Here is a 13933-nt window from a genome sequence, read left to right as displayed (position 1 = left end):
ATTATATATTATAGGAAAAATACTATATTAATTACATAATATGGTTAATGTTTTAAAAAATTACAATTCATAGTCATTTGGTAGTTTAAAAAATCAGTTTTTTTGTTGGGGGCCTATATACAAATATATGAAGAATTTTATTTACCTATTTTCTCTCTCAGTGATTTATTTTTGGTATTTTATTTTTCTCTCTCTCTATTCTATTGGCTAAAGAAACGGCAACAACATGCATATCAAAACACAAGATTATTGAAGATATGTCATCAACTTTTTTTTCTTAATTTTTTCTTAAAATTACATATAATCTCCTTGATTTTACATTGAAGAAACAACAACCTTGGCAATGTCATAATACACAATTCTTCAAAAGATCTTCAACTTTTTTCTCCTTATTTTGAGCTCAAAATCAATCTAATATCACAGAATATCATCCTTGATTTTTCTTTGAAAAATCGTTTTGGCAGATTTGTCACCACAGAAAATCAGTTTATGATATTTATTGAAGATTTGAGGTAATCTTTTAATATTTTTGTTATTAGATTGAATTTCTTTTTGATTTTTTTATATATTATATTAGTGAGGTGATCTTTTAGTATTTTTGATAACATATATTAGAATTATTGAAGATTTGAGGTAATCTTTTAGTATTTTTCATATTAGATTGAATTTGTTTTTTGATATTTATTGAATATTTGAGGAAATATCTTAGTATTTTTGATATTAGATTGAATTTCTTTTTGATTTTTTTTATATATTATACATTTGAGTCTATAAATTTCTTCGTTGTTCATCTATTTTCTTTTTTTTTTAGGGTTTCAAGTTACCAATTGCTTGTTGTTTCAGATGGATGAAGAAACCCCTAATAGGAGATTGACAAGAGGTATTGAACATATATCCATGATTAATTGCGGCACTCCATCATTTGATTTGGGTGTTTCTCATTTAGATAGTGAAAATGCAAATTTTTTAGCGGAGTTGAAAGTGAACAAGCCGAGAACGGAGTCACGAACAAAATAAAGCAATGACCATATCAATAATCACAGTAGCATAGTACATTCACAGTCAAGAGTTAAATTAACTGACACTTCCAAAATATCAATGAAGTTTACAATGATTACGAGTTAGTTTTGTATATATTTTCATGAAACAAAATTATTATTCAATTTACACTTTTGTTTCAATATACATATATTCATATACTTTTTTGGTAGAACATGTGTATATAAAGTTTGTTGGACATCTATGTGAATTTTATTGTATGAAGAAAAGTATATACATATTCTACAAAAATATATGTATATAAAGTTGGCATTTGGATATATGTATATATAGTATTGCATATATGTATATATAGTGAATTTACACATATAATTTTATATAATAATACATGCATATGCATACATATACAGTTTTAGAGTACATATATGTATATACAGTTTGCATATATATATATATATATATATATATATATATATATATAGTGCATATATGTATACAGTTTGCATATATGTGTATAGAGTGAACTTGTACAAATATGTCTAGCTTGAATTTCATTTGAAAGTTTTTGTGTCTATGCTTTAATTTTGGATAGTGTTTTCGACAGCATTTGTTGGACATGCTGCGATAACAAATAAACTTTTCTTTGTGATGCAATTATTTCATATATTTTGGGGATAAAAATGTGCTTGATTAATAATAGATTTGATTAATATTTTATTTAGTTCAATGTGCATATATATATATATATATATATATATATACAATTTAAGGGCAAAACCATATTAGTACGAGTACATATTCATATATAAAGTATACAAATCTCTAATTTTGTTCGATTCATATATACATATATTTAATATCATCACAAATACATATTTTTCATTTCCGTTTGCTAACTACTTTCCAAAAATATGAATATGCAGGGATTGTGGAGTATATGTTATTGCATATGCAGAGTATATTAGCCATGAAAAAAGTGTACCACCAGGAGTGTTTGATGTTGAAGCTTTATGCACTTGGTATGCTGCCCTTTTATGACATCACGGGACTCAGAAGATTAAGAAAAATGTCGTGAGTGCTGATGAGAGTTCGAATAGGCAAATGAGACCACAGTTTAGTTGTGATAATACAAAAGTGATTGTTATTCCATAGACAGTTTAATTGTTATTATTAGAATAACTTATCAATTTTTTTTTGGTATAGCAACCTGTTTTATAATCCAGCTTTTGATATAGCAAGTTGATTTAGAATTTAATTATGGTATAGGAAGGTATTTTTGAAGTTGGTTTATTGTAACAGTTATGTGACTTGGGTAATTTTTTTTGAAACATCATAGTATTTATATGAAGTTGTTTTGATATATATACAAATTTTCAACTAACATTAGTCACATATGATGAATGCTTTTTAAAAAGTTTATGTGTTTTTCACGAATATTATCGTATGATGAAAATATACAGAAAGTTTGTGTATTTGTACTTTTATACAATGTGCGGAAAGTTCTGAATGTATATATTTATGTTCATATACAATATTCACATGAATACATACTTAGATTCATATAAAAAGGGTAGCTACCTAGATACACAATAAACATATATATATATATATATGTATGTATATTCATAATACATGTTATATTCTTATATTAACATACAATAATTAAAATATATAAAAAATACATTTCAACTTATATACAAATTAACTAAATACTTAACATTCACATGTAAATGCATCCACCAATGAATAGAACTTTTTTATAATGAATAAAAAATATTTGTATAAATAAATTATCGCTGAACACTAATATATATAAACACAAAATATTTAACTGAGCATATAATGATAAACACGTATAACAGAAAAATAAAACATCAAAGTACACAAAAACATATGCATTTAATACTTTCAAATCACATACTTATCCAAATACAAATACAATTACATAGACAAATGTCCAAACATTAAAAAAACTTATACAAATATACTTACATATACAAATATACAAACATACAAACATACATATACTTGTACAAGTATACAAACATGTACAAAATTACATACTTAAACAAATACGCTGATCTACACGATTTTAAATAAATTTTACTTATCCGCTTACATTTGACTTTATCGTATTGAATTGAAATTTGTGTTTAATTGAGTTCTGCGTCATTACCGACTTTAAAAAGTATTTCATAAATTTTCTTTTACATATTTTTTAATAAAGATTTTACCTGTTATCAATTGTATGAATTGAGATCTTCACTGATTATTTCAAATCTTAATAACATATTTTTTCTCCATTTTTGCCAGATCTATAAAAATAAGATTTAATGTTTAGTTATGAAGGAGAAATATGTGGACAAGTTGAAGGAATTTAAGGAAATTGATTGCATTTAACATTCCTTGTTTATCTCTAATTGCAGTTGGGTTTTTTTCTTTTTTTCTTTTTTGTATAATTCTTCAATATAGACAATTAACCACCAACTATTTTTATCTATAAAATGTAATTATGAAACTTAGACTGGAAATTTAGTTATAAGAGTTATAAGTTGTCTATATGTGAATTTTTACCTTATAGAAATTAGTTTGGCCCACTGGCCATTAATTTTCAATTGACTCAAATATGGATCATTTATTTTACAATAGGACATACAGTGTCTTTCTCCATTTAACATTCCATTCCTCTTTTCTCCATCCACCCCTTTTCCTTTACTCCACCTTTCCATTTTTCCTCATTTTTCACCATAAAAAAACTTCAATTAATATTTGAAAAAGAACATTGAAAGAAGGAAGAACCTCAACGATGGAAGATTTTAATGGAGGTTTGACTGGGTTGGTGATTTGGAGGTCTAATGGAGATTGTTCATAGTGTTGATGGTGGAGGAAGAAGAAGCGCGGAGAGGGTGAAGGATTGCATTAGTTCACCGGCTAGCAGTGGCCTAATATGAAATAAGAAGATGAAATTGGAGGTGGGTATTTTAGGGTATTGATAGTGGACATCATATTGATTGTTGTTCTAATTGTTGTGTAGAAGAGAAAAGAAAAGATAAATAGCGTGAGGGAGGTGGGTTTGGTGGTGTCTGTGGTTGTGGGTTGGGCGAGGTGAAGATGGTGGTGGGGGTGATTGTGGGGATGGTGGTAATAAATATGAATTATATTTAAAAAATAAAATTTTAATTTATTAGTTTACTGTTTATTTAATATTGTTTATTAATTATTTAAAAATAATTAATAAAGATAATTATGACATGACATTAATTTATGTGACGTGGATCTGACGTGTCATTTATTTTAGGATGAGTGAGCTACACACATGGTAGGAGAGGTTTAAAATCTTGTGTTTTGAGGAATTTAGAGGTTCAGATGGCAAAAGGCTAAGCAGAGATGCCTATTTTATAAACTTGGACAAGTATAAAAGTTCAGTAGACCATTTCGCCTAATTTTTTGTAATATCAATTTCTGTACTCCATAACTTAACACTAAACTAACAAAATAATGTCAATATTCATAATATATTTTAGTTTCAAAGGGCATGCTGTAAATTTTTACAAAAGTCTTTTCGCTAAAATGTATTTTGGACATTATATGTTTGTTTTTGTTTGAATTTAGTATGACTTTTTAATTTTATAGTAATTTAAAGCTTAGTAAGATTTATTTATATTTATCGCATTCTTAATATGCAAAATTTTGAAATTTATTTGAAAAAAGATTGTATTTAAAAAGACATCTCTTTGGCGAATAAGGTTCAATTCAAATAAAAATAAAATTCATATTTTATATAAACAAATTCCGTATATTGTGACCTGAGATAATCTTTTCTTTTTAATTTTATTTTTTGAGGCAATGGTAATAGGAAGTAGCAACAGTAACAAGTTAAAGCATCTCATAAAAAATTATAGTTTAAGCAACATTGTAATTTTGAGATTAGCTAATATTGAATATCACTACCAAACATAAAAATTAATTTATTTTGTCAAATTAGATTGTTTTTCAATGACAAATATTGTAGAGTAATTTTGCAAGAACAAGTCACAAGTTGAGTGACTTTATTGATATAAAACTAGAAGTTGAGTGAATTCATTGATACAAAACTAAATTTAGTGACTTTGCTAACTAATTTCACATATTTGAGTGATCTTTCAAGATATTTACTCGTTATAGAGCATAAATCCAAAACATTTTGGGTTTGTTTACAACCTAGGGAAAGTAAATTAACAACGAAATTATAATTGCTCCCTTCTTTCTATTTTGTGTGGCACCATTTCGCTTGCTAAAACAATACTTAGATATTTGTGTGGTTTGAAAATCATTTTATCAAGAGTAAAAAATAATTTTAAAAGTAAAATTATTTCTAATTATAGTAAAGTGACATTGTTTTTGGAACAGACTATAAAAGAAATAATGTCATATAAAATAGGGCAGATGGAGTAACTTTTTGATAAAAAGGGGCGTCTCAGCTTAGTGGCAAAGACTATTCATTTTTTTTAGAATTCATAAAGGTGATTGAGTTGGTACAATGATAGAGGCAAAGCTAGAATTTGAGGTTTAGGGGTTTTGAATATTAAGATAGGACAATCACCTCAAACTAATCTATAGTAACTGTCAAAATAACAAATTAATATTGATATTCAATATATTTATGACTATAATCTATAATATATATATATATATATATATATATATATATATAATATAATATATTAAAAATCTGAAAACCCTTAAAAAAGTGATTTGAGCTTTTTGCCCTCCATTAAAAGACTTCATAATAGACAAACTGTCATTTACCATTTTACTAAGTTATTTTTTTTTTATTAATACTTTAGTGTCCCATTAAAATTTGGTTATTAATCTTTCCTTATTTAAACATAATTAAAAATACTATTGATTTTCAATTATTAATTCACCTTCCTTATTTAAACATAATTAAAAATAATAACTACCAAATATAAACTTTAATACTAACAAAATACTACTTTAGTAGTTATTTGTTGATCGAATTTATGAGTCCCTTTTTAACAATGATTTAACAAAAATAGGTAGGTTATTTTGGCAAGAATTTACTTAAAATAGAAAGAAAATTAAGTAAATTCTATTTTTTAATATTAGCATTCAAGTAATTGTATGAATATTTGTCTCTTTACTTTTCTATTTAATTTGTATTTATATTTTCTTTGCACTTTGAAATTCTTTTTATTAGCTATTGGTTATTTGTTGCTTTTAAATGTTGGATTGAGTGTCTAATTATGTGATTTTTTGTGTGTGCTTTGTCATATTTTGAGATTCTACCATTAATTTCTTGAGATTCTAACATAATTTATGATTGATAGGTTGTGATCTCTCCTGAAGAATACGGTAAGGATAAAAATTTCAATTCAAATTTTAAGCTTCAAAAGAACACAGATAATTGAGGTATAACTTCTATCAATTTAATTAACATATGATTTATTTTTTCCAAAATTTAGATGATCTATCTACATTTATTATTGTAACACCCCGTATTTTCCTAGTATAATCTATGTTCCAATACATGAGTATTCATATATGAAATTTTTGAAACACCCCTTAATTTTTAGTTTAGAGCCATCCATATTCACCCAAATTCGATAACCAGATAAGAAGTTATGGTGAATTTAAGTTTCAGTCGTAAAACATCATCATCTTAACTCTCAACGCATCGCGTAGTCATCCCAAATGGTAATTGTCAATTTCTAGTGTGACTTCGCGATAATGGCGCATCGCAGAGTAAATAAATTTCCCGTTTGTCAATTTCCAGTGGGCCTTCGCGATGTTGGCGCGTCGCGTAGGTGGCCAAAATGGCATCCCAAGGCTTACCGCGATAGTGGCGCATCACGGTATTTGTCTAGGTCCCAGTTGTCCCTTTTTCAGTGGCTTAGCGCGATAGTGGCGCATTGCGCCAAGGCCAAAAATTGGGATGGTCTATTTTCAGCTTCCGTTTTTAAATTCATTTAAGAGTATTTGGGTCTTTTTCCACGGCCCTAATCCGTCTAAAACACAATATTTAACATATTAGTGACCTATGTACTCATCATTATTCAATTCTTCTTCAAAATTAAAGATCCCCTTTTCAAGAACAAGAAACCCTAGCTCTCAAATTCAAGGCAATTTCTCAAGAACTCTCCATTCATCTCTTTAGATTCATTAATCCAGGTATGTTAGATGTTCATCCATGGATCCCTTTCATCCATGGAGTCCAAGCAACCCTTTTAAATAAATTATGATTTTTTTAAGTTATGATGTTTTAAATTATTTCATCCATGAATCTCCATGTACTACTGATTTTATATAATGTTACTATGAAATTATTGTTATTATTCAATCTTTCATGTTCTAATATTATTATTTACTGAATTAAACCATGATTTGATACTATTATGATGAATTCATGGAATTTCTACAAATTTTATGACATTTCTATTATTGTTTTAAATCATGAACTACAAGTGTTTGCTAAAATGCCTATAAGAGTGATTTATTTAATAAGAGCCTTCATGGTTTGACCTTCAAGATTTAGTGTCTTTTCAGTATTGTTGTTTTGAGTCCTGGGGGTATTGAATACCCTAAAACCATAGCTGTTTATTTTGTCTAGTTTCAGTGCATTACAGAACAGTCTTCAGAATATACTATGAGCACTTCAAAATAGTCAAATACTAGTCAGTTAAACTCAGAACAGTCTCGTATTTCAGTGTCTTTCAGTTGGGAGTAGGATTTAGCACCGAGCGAGTATAGGATGACATCTTTCCCATCAGATAGGCAGAGTCATTAGTAGCAATCCCTATACTCCAGAACTACGTAGCCAGCGTAGGATATGAGAAGTCACCCATCAAATTATGCTTGACTATCTCGCGGGGGTCACCCGTCAGTTCAGCCTTGATACCCTTAGTCTTTTGGACATTATATCAGTTTAGTGGATCTACCCAACCATTGTTAGTACCCATGGCACTGTATTAACACCCTTCCAATTGGGTTATAAGCTGGACCCCAATTAGCTTAAATTGGGAAATGTTGGTTACGATATCTCCCACAGTCTCAGATATAGTCTCAGTTACCGTCCCAGCTTAGTTATTCAGTCTTAGTGTTGTTTGACCAAAGCATACAGATTTCAATTTATAGATTTTACTCAGTCCATGTTATATGCTTGGTTATACATCCCCAGTGTCCATAGATTTTCACGTATCTTCAGTAATTACAGACTGTCATGCATACTCGGTATTTACAGTTTTCTCCATATTTTTAGTACCTATAGATTTCATGTTCTCTACTCAGTACTCTTTGTTTTACATGTATAATTATTTAGTTATTATTATTAGTTCTGTACATGAAACCATGCATATCATCCTACCTCATTTAGCACACCAGTACATTCAAAGTACTAATCGCATACCTTTTCTTTTACGCTATAATGTGTTATATCATAGGTTCTGATGCTCAGTTCCTGGCTCATGATTAGACTTATCAGATCCTCATCAGTAGTAGTGGTGAGTACTCATACTTTAAGGACAGGCTTACTTTATTTCATATCTTAGTGAGTAATTAGTTGGAGTTAGTTAGGGCCTGTCCCATCAACTCATATTTAGTTAGTCAGTTTAAAGGCTTTTCAAACATTAGAGTCAGTTATTCAGTATTCAAATATTATGGTTAGTTATCCTGTTTATCATTATTTTATCATATTCAGTCAATTGTTTCTATAGACTCATATTCTAGTTTTAAATTCAGTTATTAAAACCTTATGGCACGTCAATATTCTTCCATATTTATAATTATATTATTCAGTGCTCTCTGCAGGTACCAGCTCATGGGTTAGCTTGTGGTCTCTCAGGATTGTAAGCACCGTTTAATGACTAGGAGGTAGTCTCGGGTCATTACAAACTTGGTATCAGATCCTAAGATTATAAAGTATCCAAGGAAGTCTGAAAGCCACATCGAGTAGAGTCTTGTGCATGGGTGTGTAGCGCGCCACACTTATGGATGAGAGGCTATAAGATGTTTAGGAAAAGTTTCCCTTCTTTTAGTATTCATGTCGTGCAAATGAGCATGAGCTCAAGTTAAACTCCCTGTCTAATCCATTTCTTCCTTCCATTTACAGAACATGCCTTCTAAGAAAAACGAAAGAAGAATAAGAACTCAGCCAGCCACTCAGCCCGTCTAGGTAGATCCTCTGGACGAGCATATCTCTCACGCAGAATTTAGAACTACGTTCACTACTCTAGAAAACTCCGTAGTAGTAAAGAATGAATGGCTATCTACTATTACGAAAAACCCAGTGATCAATACCGCTGGAATCAGAATTCGAGATTTCACCCAAATGAATCCTCCTTCCTTCGCGGGATCCAAGTCTGAAGAGGATCCATAAGAATTCTTAGATATGGTTCAGAAGGTAACGGATGCTATGGGGGTGACGTCTAGTCAGAGTGCCGAGTTAGCTACATATCAATTGTAGGATGTAGCCTATACTTAGTTTAAGCAGTAGAAAGTTGATAGAGGTGTTGATGCAGGGCCTATAGAATGGGAAGAGTTTGCCATGGGTTTGTTGGACAGATTCTTTCTATTAGAGTTGAGGGAGGCCAGGGTGTTAGAATTTATTAATTTGAGGCAAGGTAATATGAGTGTGAGGGAGTATTTCCTTAAGTTTACTTAGTTAGCTAGGTATGATCCTATGTGGTAGCTGATAATAGGTCCAAGATGAGTAAGTTTGTATCTAGCGTGTCAAATAGTGTGGTCAAGGAGTATAGGACCGCAATGCTGATTAGTGAGATGGACTTGTCTAGGCTGATGGTTCATGCTCAACAGATAGAGAAGCAGAAGATTAAGAAAAGAGAGCAAAGAAATAAGAAGGATAGGTGGGTAGTTTTAATTTTAATCAGCCAATGTCAGAAGGTGGTAACCGACCTCAGTTTTATTAGAGGTCTTCAGCCCCAATACCTTCTTCAGACAGTTCCCTAGTACCCAAATTTAGAAACGACAATAGAGATAGGGCACCAGGCTCTAAGTCCAGGTCAGTGTTAGCAGTGCTCGTACTAATCCTCTATGTCAAAAATATGGTAGACACCATCAGGGTGAGTGTAGAGCGGATAGTAATGTGTGCTTCGGGTGTGGCAAGCTAGGCCATCGAATTCGGGAGTGTCGGGTAGTTTCTCAGAAAGGTAAGGATGCGTGCCAACATGGCCAATCCCATCAGTCTTCCGTTCCATCCGGCCTCCCAACTCAGCAGGATGCTGCTTCCAATGCTACCAGTGGTCAACTTTCGAACAGATTATATGCTCTTCAATCCCACCAAGATCAGGAAAATTCTCCTGACGTAGTTACTAGTACGTTGTAGGTCTTTCACGTACATGTTTATGCTTTACTAGACCCTGGATCTTTTTTTTTTTTCGTAACTCCATATATAACTATCAATTTTAGAGTCAGTATAAAAATCTAGCAGAGCCCTTTTCAGTGTCTACCCTAATGTCCGTCTCCATTGTAGCCAGACAGGTATACAGGAACTGTCCGATCATAATATCTCAAAAAGTTACTTTAGTTGGTCATGTGGAGTTAGAGATGACGAACTTTGACGTCATTATCGGCATTGATTGGCTCCACTCACGCTATGCCTCAATTGATTATAAAAATAGAATAGTTCATTTTTAGTTTCTAAATGAACCAGTCCTTGAATGAAGGGGTAGTACTACAGCTCTTAGGGGTCAGTTGATTTCTTAGCTTAGAGCCAAAAAATGATATCCAAAGGGTGTGTCTATCATCTTATACAAGTCAAAGAATTTAAACTAGAAACTCCTACTCTTGAGTCAGTCCCAGTAGTAAATGAATTCTCATATATATTTCCTGAAGATCTTCCCGGGGTTCCTCCCAAAAGGGAAATCGACTTTGGAATAGACCTTTTCCCAGATACTCAGCCTATATCTATTTCGCCATACAAAATGGCTCCAGCTGAACTCAGAGAACTAAAAAAATAGTTGAAAGATCTCTTAGATAAGGGATTTATCAAACCCAGCGTCTCCCCGTAGGGCGTACCTGTTTTATTCTTGCATAAGAAAGACGGTTCTCTCAGAACTTACAAATGCCCCAGCAACCTTCATGGACTTGATAAACCGAGTGTTCAAGCAGTACTTGGACATGTTCATCATAGTCTTCATTGATGACATTCTTGTCTACTTTCATAGCGAAAGCGATCATGCAGATCATCTCAACATAGTGCTTCAGACTCTTAGATCTCATCAGTTATTCGCTAAATTCATTAAGTGTTAATTCTGACTAAGATCAGTAGCATTTCTTGGTTATATTATTTTTGATGATGGCATTAGAGTTGATCCTCAAAAGACTAAAGCGGTGAGAAACTGGCCTAGGCCCATCTCTCCATCAGATATCAGGAGTTTTTTATCTTGGGTTTAGCTAGCTATTACCATCGATTTGTTAAAGGATTTTATTCTATTGTATCCCCCATGTACAGATTGACTTAGAATAAAGTTAAGTTTCAGTGGTCAGATTCCTGCGAGAAGAGTTTTCAAGAGTTGAAGATTTAACTCACCTCAGCCTCAGTTTTGACTCTACCAGATGGCTCAGATGGTTTTGTTGTGTACTGTAATGCACCCAGAGCAGGTTTGGGTTGTGTCCTCATTCAGAGAGGTAAGGTCATAGCCTATGCCTACAGACAACTTAAGCCTCATGAAAAGAATTATCCGACTCATGATCTTGAGCTAGCAGCATTAGTATTCGCCTTAAAGATTTGGAGGCATTACTTATATGAGGTGCATGTAGATGTGTTCACTGATCACCAAAGCTTTCAGTATGTGTTCTCTTAAAAATATTTAAATTTGCATCAGAGAAGGTGGTTAGAGTTATTGAAAGATTATGGCATGAGTGTTCTGTATCATCCGGGCAAGGCTAATATAGTGGCTGATGCTCTCAGTAGAATGTCTATGGGTAGTGTAGCTCATGTTGAGAATGGTAAGAATAAGTTAGCTCATGAAGTTCATCAGGTTACCCAACTAGGTGTCTATTTAATTGATTCGGCAGAAGGTAGTGTATGGGTGCAAAGTAGCTCAGAATCATCTCTAGTTTCTTAGATAAAGAAAAAGCAGGATAAAGATCCCAGTCTAGTTAAGTTGAAAAAATCAGCCAGAGATTAGAAGGTGAAGGTTTTCTCCCAAGGGGGAGATGGTGTTTTACGTTGTCAGGGTAGATTATGTGTTCCTGGTGTAGATGATTTGAGGAAACGAATTCTTACAGAAATGTATGGGGTGAGTTACTCTATTCATCCAGGGGTCACTAAGATATACCGCTATTTGCGGGAGATCTATTGGTGGAGTGGGATGAAGAGAGATATTACAGAGTTTGTAGCTAAGTTCTCTACATGTCAGCAAGTTAAGGTTGGCACCAGAAACCTAGTGGGTCCATACAGGAGTTCAATATTCCTATGTGGAAATGGGAGAAAGTGAACATGAACTTTGTGACAGGTTTGCCTCATACCCATCATCAGTATGACTCTATTTGGGTTATCATATACAGAATGACCAAAAAACCTTATTTCTTACCAGTCCATACCTCTTATTCTGCCGAGGACTATGCCAATCTCTATCTTAGAAATTTGGTTAGGTTGCACGGTGTTCCCTTATCTATCATCTCATATAGAGGTACTCAGTTTATCTCTTACTTCTGGAAAGAGTTCCAAAAGTGTCTTGATACCCAAGTCCACCTCAGTACAACTTTTCACCCTCAGACAGACGGTCAAGCAGAAAGGACCATTTAGACTCATGAGGATACGATAAGAGCATGCATTATTGATTTCAAGGGTAGTTGGGATGACCATTTGCCTTTGATTGAGTTCACATACAATAATAGCTATTATTCCAGTATTCGTATGGCTCCATTTAAGGCTCTCTATGGTAGGAGATGTATATCTCCAATTGGTTGGTTTGAAGTAGGTGAGGCTGTAGTAGTAGGGTCTAACTTGGTGTTTGATACGTTAGAAAAGATTAAGTTGATCAGAGAAAGGCTTAGGGCTGCCCATAGCAGACAGAAATCATAGGTAGTTATGAGGAGAAAGGATCTCGAGTTTGAGGTTGGTGACTTCGTGTAGTTAAAAATCTCTCCCATGAAGGGAGTGAAGATATTTGGCAAGAAAGGGAAACTCAGTCCTCGATATATCGATCCCTTCATAATTCTTAGCCATTTCAGAAAGGTAGCTTATGAGCTTGAGTTGCCTTCAGATTTAGCCTCAGTACACCCAGTGTTCCATGTCTCATTGTTGAAAAAGTGCATTGGTGATCCAGCTGTAGTTGTTCCCTTAGAAAATGTAGATAGTCAGAACAGTTTTTCCTTTAAGGAAGTCCCAGTCTAAATTCTCGATCATCAAGTTCGTAGACTAAGGAACAAAGAAGTTTGACTAGTCAAAGTTCTTTGGCAAAATCAGTCTGTTGAAGGAGCCACTTGGGAAGCAGAGGCAGATATACGGACCGAGCACCCTCATCTCTTCTCCGTGGATCCAGATTCAGTAAAAGGTACCAATCTTCTTAAGATTTTCTTTTCTTTGTCATGCTCAGTTTCAGCCACATATCATGTTCATGTCAGTCGTGCATTCATTATATCAGTTCAGTCATGTATTCTAGGCATCAAACATGCATATTCAGTGCATAAGCTCAGTCCATCAGTTCCCTCAGCTTAACTAGTTTCATTCGGGGACGAATGATCCCATGGGGGAGATATTGTAAAACCCCATATTTCCCAATCATAATCTAAGTCCCAATACATGAGTATTCGTATATGAAATTTTTGAAACACTCATTAATTTTTAGTTTAGAGCCTTCTATTACGTAGGAAATCGATTATCTTTCCAACGATATAAAATTCCCCCAAATTCGATAACCGGATAAGAAGTTATGGTAAATTTAAGTTTCAGTCATAAAACATCGTCATC

At 32.6% G+C, this 13933-nt stretch overlaps 1 long non-coding RNA gene across 1 annotated transcript; it reads left to right on the top strand.

Moving 5' to 3' along the window:
• Positions 1 to 212: 212 nt before the first annotated feature.
• LOC107866198 lies at positions 213 to 2382 on the top strand. Its single transcript, XR_001672806.2, has 3 exons — positions 213 to 512; positions 812 to 880; positions 1923 to 2382. It is a non-coding gene; the product is annotated as an uncharacterized LOC107866198 (long non-coding RNA).
• The last annotated feature ends 11551 nt before the right edge of the window (positions 2383 to 13933 follow it).

This window comes from Capsicum annuum, chromosome 3 (assembly GCF_002878395.1).
Source record: "Capsicum annuum cultivar UCD-10X-F1 chromosome 3, UCD10Xv1.1, whole genome shotgun sequence".
NCBI lineage: Eukaryota > Viridiplantae > Streptophyta > Magnoliopsida > Solanales > Solanaceae > Capsicum > Capsicum annuum.
The sequence above is the reverse complement of the archived record's forward strand: the minus strand, read 5'-3'. Positions and strand labels throughout refer to the sequence as shown.